Source organism: Dromaius novaehollandiae, chromosome 5, assembly GCF_036370855.1.
Source record: "Dromaius novaehollandiae isolate bDroNov1 chromosome 5, bDroNov1.hap1, whole genome shotgun sequence".
Taxonomy (NCBI): Eukaryota; Metazoa; Chordata; class Aves; order Casuariiformes; family Dromaiidae; genus Dromaius; species Dromaius novaehollandiae.
Window position 1 is genome coordinate 35,105,601 of NC_088102.1, and position 13,393 is coordinate 35,118,993.

The 13,393-nt window shown below is 38.0% G+C and overlaps 1 long non-coding RNA gene across 1 annotated transcript; it reads left to right on the forward strand.

The window, feature by feature from the left end:
* Window positions 1-1,373: 1,373 nt before the first annotated feature.
* LOC135328477 (uncharacterized) lies at window positions 1,374-12,654 on the forward strand. Its single transcript, XR_010389383.1, has 3 exons — window positions 1,374-4,768; window positions 9,016-9,180; window positions 11,345-12,654. It is a non-coding gene; the product is annotated as an uncharacterized LOC135328477 (long non-coding RNA).
* Window positions 12,655-13,393: the final 739 nt, after the last annotated feature.

A 13,393-nucleotide genomic window follows, 5' to 3' on the forward strand; every position in this document is an offset into this window, starting at 1 on the left:
CATATATGGCCTTCAGTTCATAAGAAACAAAAGTCATGGAAACTGAGAAAACAGACTGAGTTGGATTTTCCCTCATACTTGCTCATCTCTGCCCCAGATGTGATAGTAGGAGCTAGTAGTTCTGTTTTTAGTTTCTTTCTGCCTTCATCACTGCATTGTTAGATTGGATCAGATACTATGAATTGGCACAGCTCCACTGACATCTCTGTGTTTAAAAGTATCACGCTTATTTGTGATAGCTGAGAATTTGCCCTGTTATTTTTATATGGAGACTGCATTTTGTTTAGCCTTACTGGTCTTCTGCTGAGGTTTTGACATGTTAAAAAACTACATTTTCCGAAGTAGTTAAGGTGATTAGGTCTCATCCCTACCTTCCAGGACATGCTCTTTAAAAGTTAAAGTGACTTCTAATGACACACAGTGAGTCTGTTCTGCAGCAGTACTTGATAGCAAAATAGTACTTGATAGTACTGGATAGCAAATACCAGTACACTGAGTGGCAAGTAGAAAAATAAGCTCTTGTGCTTAAACAGTAAGTCCAGAGATCAGAATTGCTTCACACTTTCCATTGTTCTTTCATTAGTGAAATGGCTTCACACTTCCCCTATAGGCTTTTACTCAAAACGATAATGATTTCTGTTTTCACCTATTAGTCACACACTTCAGTTGTAATTTTATTTTTCTAAACAATGTTGATAGTCCATGCTTCTTTGTTACCTTCATCTGCCTTCTTCCCTAATACACTACCTATTTCTGTTTCTTCTTTCAGAATCAAGTACCTAATATAAAGCCCTTTTTGCTTCATTAAGAGAAGCAAAAGTCTCCTTCCCTCGCATGCCAAGCCTGGGCACAGTTGTTCTCGTAGCTAAATGACTGCTTCTGCAGAGAAGCAGCTTAGCCAAACTGTAGCTCCATACCTTGAGGTAACCTGCAGCCTCCAGAAGGGTGACAGATGGAAGCCCCAGTGTCACCAGAGACTCAAATGGCAGCTGCCCTTTGCCCAATCCTGAAGCAGTAAGGGCAAGACTCTCTCAAGAACCCCCTATAAAGCAGGCTAAGACCTTGCTGGGTCAGTACACAGGTGTCCTATTCCCCATAGAGGAGAACAGGGGTTTTTTTGCAAAAGTGGCATTCAGTAAAAAGTGTCATCTCTTAAATTGAAAGTAACTTCTGTCTCCCAGCATGCTCTGCCAGTTGTCTCTAGGATACTTGCTTGCTTTTTTTTTTTTCTGGCTGCCTAGTTTTGATAATGATTTTTTTTTTCCTTTTTTGTAGTTTTCACTGTTTTCTCTGCTTTCATCCAATTTAATTTGTTGTTCTCCTCTTTTTCTAAGATGTTTTAGTCCAGGATAAAAAAAAAAAAAAAAAAAAAAAGGTGTTCTTAAAGGCATAGTAGCCAGCATATTTGCAACAGTGACACCTTAAAACTCTAATGTAGACAAGTTATTATTTTAGAAGTGTTAGCCAGTCAGATGCATCGCTGTGCTTCCCACTGATCTGCTAACAATGTTAAAACACAACTTCCTCTGTCTATTTAGCCCTTATTTAGCCCATAAGTGACAGCTTCCTGTTTTTATAAATACTAACAGATAAACAGCAAGACATTTTCCAATTTCTTGGCCTCATATTTCCTTCAAAGATATCAAAAAGTATTTTCCTGGATTCTTTGGCAAGGTATGTTTGATGTGAATCAAGCACTGAGGAAAACAAAGCAAAAGACTCATCATAAGGAGAAAGCCATAGGTTTGCATCCAAACCTTGACAGTCAAGTGACAGAAAAACCAAACTATAATTCTGTTTTGGTAGATTTAGTTGCTCTTAGCATCCAGTTCAGGATTAGTACTGACCTTAGCAGAAAAAGGAGTAAGCCACAATGGCTTAGGCTCTGAAAGCAGTTTGACAGTGTGTTCCCATCGTCTTCAGTATTACTGCGGTTTCTCACAGTCTCTCTTCTCACTGTGGTGCTTTCTGTCAGCTCCACAGACCCAGACTGAGAGGCAGCTTGTGAAACTTAGTATACTAGCTGAATGCATTCCATTTGCCAAAGTACTAAAAAGGAAGATATTTTTAAATAATTGTTCCACTGTCTGGTTTGTTTAATCTTTTTCCATTGTTCTCACTTTAGAAAGTTCCATTCAACCACATGGCTGGAATAATATCATCTTTAGAAATGCCCTCGATTCAGTTTATCTCCTTAAATTACGGAGCCAGATCTTCTCCTGTGCTGTAAATCAGCACTCCAGTGCTTAAAAACACATGTATATATGTGTGTGTGTGTGTGTGTATACATATAAAAACATATACACACACACACATTTCTCTTGTTTGTATATAGTTTCTGCCAAAAATACCATGCTATAGATACTACAGGAATACGGGCAAGTTTTACACATCTGAGTGACATATAAACTAAGCTCTGTGGCAGATGATCACCCTGGAGGTGCACAGGTTTGTCATAACATTAAAGGTATCTTTAAGCTGATAAAATTACCTCCATGTGCCATTGTTAATTTAGTGGAAAGGAAGCATAAAATATTATCTGAATTAAATCCAAAAGAAAAAGACAACAAACAGAACCCCCCAGCATTCAGAGATGTAGCTGATTTGTTGCAGAATTGTTCACTGGCTGATCTACAGCATATTGAGACATTATTTTGCTCATGTTTTAAAAGATATGTCTTGAATCACTGAACCAACCCAAAACATAAATCTCATCAGATCAGAGAAGTGCTGAACAATTTTCAAATAATTGAATGAGTGCTGATGTTGGGCTGCTTGCAAGACACAAACCAGCCATTCTTCCAGATTTCTAAACATTTGAAAGCTCGACAAGATGCTTCTCCATAGGAGATAAAGTATGCATGGCTGACCTGAACTAAGAATTGAATTGAGAGAAATGTCTTATAATGCACTTTTCCACCTGTTCATGTATTTCACTGTTCCTGGCATTAGCTAATGAGCTAACTACTTATTTGAGTTAATAAGATGGAGGGTAAGACAAACATTTGAATCTACAGATGAACACAGCTATAATGAACTAGTAATACAATGATGTTCTGCTTCCCTTGTGTCCCAAATGTCAGCTGTGTCAATGAGGGATTTTAGATGTGCTTGGTTTGCGGTTTGGGATTTTTTGTGTTTGGCTGTTGCTTTTGGAGTTTGGGGGGGGGGGGTTGTTTTGTTTTTGTTTGATGCTCCTAATTGCCTGGTTTTAGCAAGGACAAGAAAGAAGAAAGCACTATAGTACCTGAAGAAGAAAAACATTTCCAGGAACACTAGGAGGTCAAGATAGACACAGTCAGAGGCCTGATAATTTCATTAGAAAGCCAGTTCACATGATATCTCCAGATTGAGATGACTGTCATTGATGACACAGTCTGAATATAATGGTGTTGCAAAGATGCAGCTAATACCAAACAAAGGCAGCCAGCAGGATTCCTGTTTCTAGCATAATGTGTAAAATGGAAACACTAGAAGTGGACTGTCAGAGCCTGAAGTGAACTTTTTACTTGTAAAGTTAGCAAACTTGTCATAGAAATAATTCAGGCAAAATGAATTCAGAAATCCATGAACTGCAAGATGAGATTCCCCTTTAAGGGGGGTTTATCTGTCTCTCTCTCTGTGAGTAATCAGGTGTAAGATAAAAAGCCCGACAAGCATGCTAGGAAAGAGAACAGCTATACCCTTTCCTCAGGTTCTAGACTAATCAGGGATTGAGAGCTAGGATTTATATGGCAAGTTCATACTAAACTGTTTTACTTGGAGAAGTAAAGCTTAAATCTTAAAGAACGTGACTGAAGCCGTGCGGATGCAGAGTGTTCCCGACTGCACCATCTGGAACGCATCAGGGGCATGTTCCACGACTACTGTATGATGCCATACTTCAACTACCTCTGCTGTCAGTACAGGGAGACAGGCTTTGGCCCTAATAGTGATTCCATCTGGGTGAGTCTTCTAAAAAATGTCCTCAAAAGTTTATAGTTTGAAGTACAAAACCATTTTGTGTGCAACATAAGTATGAAATTACCTCATCTGAGACCATGAAACAACTTAATCATGCAAAGCCATCTTTTGTATAAAGGCAGAAAACTTCCATCAATAAAAATATGTACAGAGCTATAAATTTTGTGAAGATCGTTGCCTTGGACAGCTCATGTGTGAGAATTATGTACAGCAGAATTAATAATAGCTGGATGATCTAATTTTGCGTCGGAGTATGTTACACACTTTGAAAGGTATTCAACTTTTGGGTTTCCTGGAGCAGACAAGCTATGGTAACTAGGCAGAAAGGGATCACAGCAAACAAAAGCAGCAGAGTATGATTAATATTCAAGTTATGAATAGTATGCCCTGAAGACACCATTGGGACTTTCTCTTTATTTTCTAGCCCACTTATACTTTAAGGTTACAAAGTGGCTCATTACTTTTATAAACTAGAGAAGTTAATCCGTATTCCAAAAATAGACTGGTCACAGCAATCGCAAAAAAAACCAGATTAAGTACCTGCCTCTGACTTCAAGATAGACCTGGATTCTTTCATCTGTATAAAACTCATGCTGAGAAGCCCCAGTGAACTTCAATTTTTGTTCTGCTGATATTATTTAAAGGTTGGTGAATTATTTTTCTGACGTAATTGTTGTTACACCACTTTTAAGACATTACTTTTCTCACTGCTTCTCTGACACAGGTAGACCAAGGCATTAAAGTTAAGTTTATTGCCAAAGATTGCGCTGTAATAATACACAGTGGACAGTACTGCAGCTTCTAAGTAAGTCCCGTGTTTAGCTGTGATTCTAAACATCTGTATTTTGCTTTTTTGGTTTAACACTTGGGTTTTTGCTGTTATTTTGTTTTTGTTTCCCACAAAGCTTTTGGAGACAATCTTTATACTGCAAGAGCCAAAGTAAAGGCAATGTACTTTTGTTCTTGTTGTGTACAAAAACTGAAATTTCTCCAAGGCAAAGCAAGGTGAAGGTTGCTATATGCTGAATCAGAAAAGAACTTTGCAAATATGGCAGCATACGCATATATTTGTATCTTAGATTCCTCAGTGAAATTCAGTACTATTAACAATGAAAATTAGCTACTTAAATGTTTAGGCTTGTCTCAGCACTAAAAAGCCTCATACATAGCTCTTTGAAGTAATTTAGTCATATCATTGATGTTCAGTGGATGATACTCACCAGTTAATTTAGAAAGACAGGGACTAAAATTCAAAGCACGGTGTGCTATACATATACTACAATCTACAACAGATACCTTGTTGGCTCATCTTCCAAGAAATGAATTGAGAAATCAAGAGTGGGATTTTCTAGTGCAATCAGAAATAGCTTAACTCTTCTCCTCTGGATATCACTTACCAATTATTTCACAGGAATCTAGGCTAAGCCAATTGCCAAATGCTTCTGAAAATTTCTATCCAACTTTCTAAAATACTTCAGTTTGAAATAAAATGCACCCATTTGGGTTTTTTTTTTTGGGGGGGGGGGGTGAGGGGGTTGTTTTAAACCTAGATCATAGACATAAACAGTTACATGGATGCCATCAATCAAAGAGAAGCAACTGCATGTGTAGTTGTACACCTGATTTGTTTAGGTATAGAGTTGACCTATTTTACTGACTGTTGTTTTGCTGGACGTGAAGTAAATGGCATGGTAGAATCCCGATAGATGTTTTGTGTTAGCGTAGCATTTGGAGTGCTTCTCAGAAGAAAGAGCTTTGGCCAGTGACACAGAGCAGAACATAAAGCTGGTTTTCTCTAACTCATTAAAGTCCATGGCTTACCTTTTCAGCTGTTGAGCTCACACCATCACCAAACAGGTGCTGCAACCATGTGTTATGCAGCTTAACTTTTCTGAGGAGAGAAATTTGAGATCCTTATTTCAGGGCCTCAGCTCCCTCTGTATTTCCCTGAAGGAGCCACCCACCTCAGAAGGTAATCGGGGGTAATCTGAAACAACCTCTGGACTGAACGGCCACCCACCTGGAAGTCAACGCACCTATTGAAACAGGAGCAAACTGAGCAGAAGTATATGTGAAGACTTTTCCCCTGAGGCAAGATTCTTCCTTGGGGATATAGCAGTGTCTCCATCCACTTATAAACCAAAGCCTTAAGTGTAAGTGCCTACAGATTGTTTCCTAATAAATAAACACAGAGATAATTCTTTTGAAGCACAGAAGATACTGACAGAGCCCTCTCTCACCACACCTGTTTACAAAGGCAGGTAGATACAGCACCTTCTACAGGAGATACACAAGTGGGAGTTCAAATCTGTGGGTGCAATTAAAGAGTCTCCAGTCTCATCTGTCATAGGTGAAACCCCACAGAGAAGTTTCCCTGACTTGTAGGTTATGGATCCTAGCTGGGACATGAGCCTAGATGAGATGGTAACAGTACAACAGAGATGCTTTGAGGAGCAGCAGAATTTCAGGCTTACGGGGAATTCTGAGGATAAAAGCTGAGGTCAGATTTGCTCCAGGCACCTGCAAAATTAGCTATTGGAACCAGGGTCCACAGGAATGCTATTCTGAATTCCGGCATCTAAATTAAAGATCAGATTCAAAAGGAATTAAGATTAGAATAGCAGACACCCAAGATAACAGTTAACAAAAGAGGTGACTAGAAGCCTGACTTTGCATTTACTAGCAATACAGAGAGGCCTTTATTCACACCTCCACTACTTAATGTTTCTGATTAAATGGAGATGTTTCTGTAACCAGGATATATTTTTACATTTGTATAAAATTAAGTGGAAATACTCAATAGGGAATTGAAGGGATCTAACCACCTACCTTCCTCTGTCTTTCAAGGACTCCATTTTCTATAAGCTTCTTGAAAACCATAGCCTAACTACACTGGTCTGTAAACCTCACCCTGAAGAAGGATTGCACAGAAATATCACAAAAAGAGGAACAGTGAAAGATAGATAGGAAGATCCTTGACATCAGTACCTAATTTTCATCACCTAGAGATGGACACTTTTGTTCATGTTTCTCTCAATCTTCTGGCCATGACTTTTTACTTAGTGCCTAATATATATTTCCAACTTTTTTTTTTTTTCTATTGGGATGTTAGCTTTTAAATCCAAGTATTTCTCTATCTTTTCTTGCCAGATATTTTTGTGTTCTGTTCAAATTGTTAGGCAAGTGATATTCCAGAAAATTTTAGGTCTATCTAGTGATTTGGAGGAGCCTAAGTTTATGAAAACTGTTCAGTAAAAACATGCTAAGTACTCTGAAAATTAAGCTATTCAAAGCATTTAGGTACTCAGAAATGGGAGATTCCAAGTTTTGGGTCGAGTAACTCAACAGTGAAAGCCATTTGGGCCAGAGGTACCTTTATATAAAGCATCTCTTTTCCTTCAATATTAAAAGACTCCTGAGTCTCAGCTGCTACAGTTTTGTACACTTTGCAGTATTTCTACCGATCTAGTCTGTTTACATTGAAATGCAGTTGACTCCAAAGATCTATATGGTGCTAAACATCCCCAGTTCCTTGATTTACTACAGTAGCTCATTACACAGGTATGGTTGGTGTAACAGGCAGATGTTAGAATCACAATGGATCTTATGGGGCATTTCCTGAGGATGGTTTCTGTCCAACCTTGTGAGCTTCCCCCAGCACAGACAATCATGGGTGAATATAACAGCACTAGCAGTAACAAGACACTCACCACATAAGCAATAAGCTTGAAAACAGTATGAGTCTGTCTCACTTTTCTACAGTTTGAGAAGTGAAAATCTGGCAAAGTAAAACCAAAATCAGACCTACTTAATCTGGAAACAGCTTTCTTTATGAAATCTGTCATGTTTCTGGCTTCTTTTGTTCCTTGTTAAAAGAGCAAAAATGTAACTTTTTCTTAAAGAATTGCTAAATGTTTTATCTTTATTAATGTTTCTTTACAATACAGTTCATCACTGCAGGGAAATCTGTCTCATTCATTAATTTTTCCATTGTCAAAACAACATAACCAATTGTTTATCATAACATCATAACTCTTGGACAGCAATCATAATATAGAGATTCCCTGTTATGTACAGGATTGTCTATTCTGATATGTTTGAAAGGCCAGCCATAACTGGTTATACGTTAATCTGTTGCTGCAAGCAGCATAATATTCTGTATCAAAACAGGCAGCCTATTAATGGCATATGAATTTCTGAGTTGCTTTTGTCACTGTTCGTGGTCTTCCAGATGGTAAGAAATTAATCACTTAGTTTAAATATCTTTTAATACTCTTTCTGCGAGTTACATATTTGATGCAGGATTTGGCAAGGCCTCTTAAGTTTCAGAGTTTTTAAAGATACACCATCCTATCCAAGAACTTGAGGTCCCTCTCCCATTGTACTAAAATACATAAAAAGGAACAGAAAATTATCAAAGGAGAGAAGGAAAAAAAACCCACACACATAACAGAAGTGGCTCCTAATTTAGTTTCATACAAAAATGGTAAGCAAAAACTAGCCCTCGCCATCTAATACAAGTCTTCAAAAGATCTAATTCAGCAAATATAACTATTTCAGATCTCTTTGGAAAGAGCATTGATTAACCTCCATTCCTTTTTCAAGCAGGATCTACAATGTAAGATTCAGTGCTGCCAGCACCTAATATACACATTTAAGAGACCCCAATGCTTTTTCTGCAAGATAACTTCAGGAAAGAGAATGGCAACAAGCACAGAACCAAAACAAGAGTACTAGGGGGCTTAATGGGGCTTTCTGTTTGAATTTGGGGTTCTTTATGCTTGTATTTTTGAATGAATTCACTGGGGAAGTAGAGAACACTTAAGCATTGCTGTGTCTTTGGGGATCGCATGGTTGCTTAACCATGCATCTACAATCTGTGGGTCCCATTTTATTCCATTACACAACTCAAGGTGGGTCTGATACCGCAGAAGCCAGTGCAACTGCTGTGCCAAATCACCAGCATGGGGGAAATCAGGAGAGCTGAGTGCTATAAGTGAAACGTTTTACATTTCAAAATGATAAATGGTCTCCTGCAATTTTTTGTGCCAGATGAAGGAAGGAGAGAGGAAAAAGAAATGGGCTTCAGAGTCTTAAAAATTCATGATCAGCGAATTCATATGTCACAGAAGAGTATCGGTTTGGAATCATACAGTCCTGCATACCAGGTGCTTCAACTCTAGTGGGACAAACTATGTCCCACTCAACATAAATCAGGTACTCAAAAGTATAAATTGCCTGGAGACACCCTTGTTTGGTCAGAGATCATATCTAGCCTGACTTCTGCGTTCCAAATGTCTGAAAGAAACCGAATCGAGGAATTTCCTTTAATAAAGCCAGACTATCAAAGCTAGCTCACCAAGAACATCCTATCAGGTAAACTGCAATTAGTTTGTATGGGCAGCTGAGCCTCATAAGTCTCCCTCAGCCTCTCTTTCTCCAGCTGAGATTGTGCCAAGGAGCAGACCACACAGAAGCTGTGGCCTTCTTGCTCTCTTTGAAAACGTTAATAGGGTCACGGATTACTTTCTCAGGCAAGATCTCATAGTTCTAGAAATTGTTTTGTTTATTTCCCCAGTTACCTGCCCTGAGCAAAGTTGCTTTTTCAGTGCACCAAAGATCCTCTCCAGACAGGAGATAACCTCCCATCAAGAATCTGCAAGCTGTGCAGCCAGGAAATACAAGGCTACTCCACAAAATCAGGCAAAGTGCATTCCAGTTTTGTCAAGAGGAATACAGCACTCACCAGCCTTGGCATTCTAAGTAGCCCTTTTACATTCGTCTACATCTCAACTTTCCTTCTCTCCCTTACTTGGCAGGTTGTTATCAAATACATCCTTGCTGGCCAAAGTATGAGATAGTTTCTATCAAAATTATTGTCACTGACATTCCACAGATCCACTACTAATTGTACTTTATTGAAGAAAGAAGATAAAGAAGAATAAGGAGATTATTGATTTTTTTTCACATTGACAAAAATAGAACAGCTGACGACTATCTCATTCCTATAACTGATTTTGATCAAGATAATATATTGAAGGAAATATTATGGGTTGAACTCATGTCAGAAATGGCAACAGATTTTGTTTTTTAAGTGAATATTGCACCCAATTCATCCCATAGTTCCTAATTCTTGTCAGGCCATGTTCCTTCTTTTAAAATTATTTGCAGTTTCAGAAGAAAATATAGCCATGGAGGTGTAAATGCATACGCAGTTATGTTTCCTTGCTACTATGCATTGCATCTGTAGAAGGTTCTTGTATCATTGATACTGTTATCCTTGATGTTGTACACATGTGCAAGTTATCTTTAGTTACCACTACAGTATTTCTGAGGAGAAAAAAAGAGGGGGAGAGGGGGAAAGAAAAAAGAAAAAAAGCATTAGCCAACCTTGACAAAAATCAATAAAGGGGAAACCAATGTTAACCACATGCACTGCTTTGAGAATTCAGGTCAACTTTTTGTGCTTCTCTTCTTTTGCTTTGCCAGGATTTTAAATGTTTTGCAAGCTCCCCCCACCCTTTAATTTATTAACATAGGCTGTCTGCATGAGAGCACTATTTTAACCTTAAACTGGAATATTCATAAAATTCCTACACAATACCAGATATGTTTAAGTTCTGCTTTTATTGCACTGTTCGTCCAGTGGATCCCAAGAACATCTGATTGAAGTTACCTTAAAAGTTCTAAATTTAAATTAGATATGGAACCAAATAAACTCCCTTCATCACAACAACCTTGAACTTGTGGAAATTCAGATCTAGATCCAGATTTTGCAGCTGGATTCTAACCCTAGTTTAAATATGAAGCAGAATCAAAGAGTGTTATGACTGCACATAGAGTTTACAGGAAACATTCAATTCAACATTTTGTGTAGATGCTCTGTCCTTTAACTATTCCCAAATTTCCACCCAGTGTTCATACTTGCATGTAAATTCAGATTCTTATTTTCTTTCTGAAGTAACTAAAGCCTTAGCAAACACATCACTTTACTGCAGAATAAACATCATGACACTGATTTGAATCCAAATCTCTCAACAACTGTTTTACATCTAAGTAATTGCGCTGGCATTAGTGGGGTTGCCTCCTTGTTTATATGGGGGGAAGGGTGCGGTCAGAATCACAGCCCGTGACTTTATCATACAACATGAATAGCCTTTAGGCTATCCTCTCAGCTGGTATAAATAAGCATAGCTCTATTGATTTATGGGTGAATGAGATTATAATTCAAATCAGAACCATGATGTTTATTTATACCATAACAAAGTATCACAGAAGTGTGTATTGTAAGCCTTAAAGCACTGCACTCAAGGACTGCAAAACCTAAGAATCTGAGCTTAGATTTCAGCAACTCCAGTGACATTATGCCTATTTATTTCAGGATAGCTGTGCTGATGTGCACCAGTTGAGGATCTGGCTCTTTAACTCCTAGATGACAGCAGAAACCACCTACGAGGGCAGGGGAAAATCAGCTTAAGCACAGAGCTTCACTGCTGATACACTGGTATCTTCTAAACATGCTGACATATTTCTTCTAAAAGCAAAAATAGAGAATTAATACACATATGTAAAAGTATAATACAAAGAATATCTTTCCTTAAGGAATTTCAAATGTGCATGCCATGTTTTTCATTCTAGTACAAAGGATTTTCATCTTGATAACACTTACCCAGTTACTCATTTTACATGCTTGCGCATACAGACCTCATGATTCAAAACAAACTCCTGCATAAAATGGCTTTCAGAACAAGCCATACATTCAGTTAACTTGACAGCCTATGCTCAGTTTAAAACAAAACAAAACAAAACAAAACAACCTTTCTTTTGTTCGGGGGGGGGGGGGGGAACACAGCCAGTAGCAATAAACTCAAAGGACAGTTTCTTCTGGTACCACATCCACAATGTTTGTCCTACTGGCATATGATACAGTATGTAAAATTGCTATGTTTCACAATAATTATGTAAGAGAAATCACATGTGGTATAAGCAGAATGCATAACAAAGAAAAGTATATGTTCAAATAAACCAGTAGTTGTATCAAAACTAATAACTTCTTTACTGTAGCAGAGTCAATGAGTTAACAGGTCCAGTGAACTTAATGGTTTTATTATCCCCTTCTCTCTCTCTTTTTTTTTTTCCTCTTCTTCCCTTCATTGAGACTCAGGACATTTTTTCATGAATCATTCTGTTTATGCAATCCAAGTATATTGTTATTTGTGACTTTCTGCATGATCATTTTGGCATTTTAGGAGAGAAGATGATGGTTCAGTCTAAATATTGGGGGCGCTAATCACTGACATGGCAAGTTATTAGGTTTTATGCAATATAGAGAACATTCACAGCCATAGAAAACAGCATCTTTCATTTTTAGGAATGGAGGTAATTGTGCTTTGTGACAGTGCACATCCTTAAGATGTTATGTATCATTGCGTACTTTAAAAAGAAGTACACTTTTCATTGATCTTTCAATTTCATTTTGATTTAAAAATGCAGATCTTTCTCTCCATTGAAATCTTCACATTTTTATTTTAAAATGTATCGGAAAAAAATCCATTTCAGACATATGCAGCACCATAAATTACTTTTTGTGGTTCAAACAGTATTCGCTTATGTCATGGGTTGAACATCCTCCTTTATTAGAATGCTATTTATTGCCACCAGCTGCAGTGCTTAGCTAAGAAAGTTCTTGACACCAGTGATTGCTTTTCAGCACCAATGCTTCCGGCTGCTAACAGGGGCTTCTATTTCCAAATGCAGCCACCTCTCTTAAACTATTCCTTCTGGTATACAGACACCTCCTGTCATTGTTACCCAGTGCAGAGGCTGGGGAAAAGGGATCGGGTCTGAACCCGCTGCTATATAATCTCCTTAGCTATAAATCTCTTATAGCTTTAAAAGACCTTGCCAAATATCACTGGCTTGAAAGCTGTCAAATGCGTTCAGGAAATCTACCCATCAGTAATGGATTTTTTTCAAAATTAAGATGTGAATTTAGCTTGTGAGTAAAGGGCATTTCACATAACCAGCCACTGCTTTACTAAAAGCAACAGAACTTCTGTGTGCTTCAGCTACATAGTCACTGGTCTCTATTTTATTGCATTTTAGAGCAAGGAGAAACTAGACAAAGGTAATTACTCTTCTGTTAAAGGCTATTACTACTGTTGCATGAACAGTTAGCACTGCTATTTTCTCTGCTGCCTATGCCTATGGCAGTAGGAAAACTAAGCAGGAAGAGAATAAAAGTGGTGGTGTCAGCAGATTTCCTGCTGGACAGTAAGTGTACCTTACAAAGTAAATCTTTGAAGCAGTAGTGTGTGCACTGCTCCTGTGTATGCAAATCCTGTTATTTTATTGATATGATTTGCACATGTCTTCTTCACAGCTGCACCCCTGAAAAAACACTGCATATAATTGGGCTCAACTAAGCAAC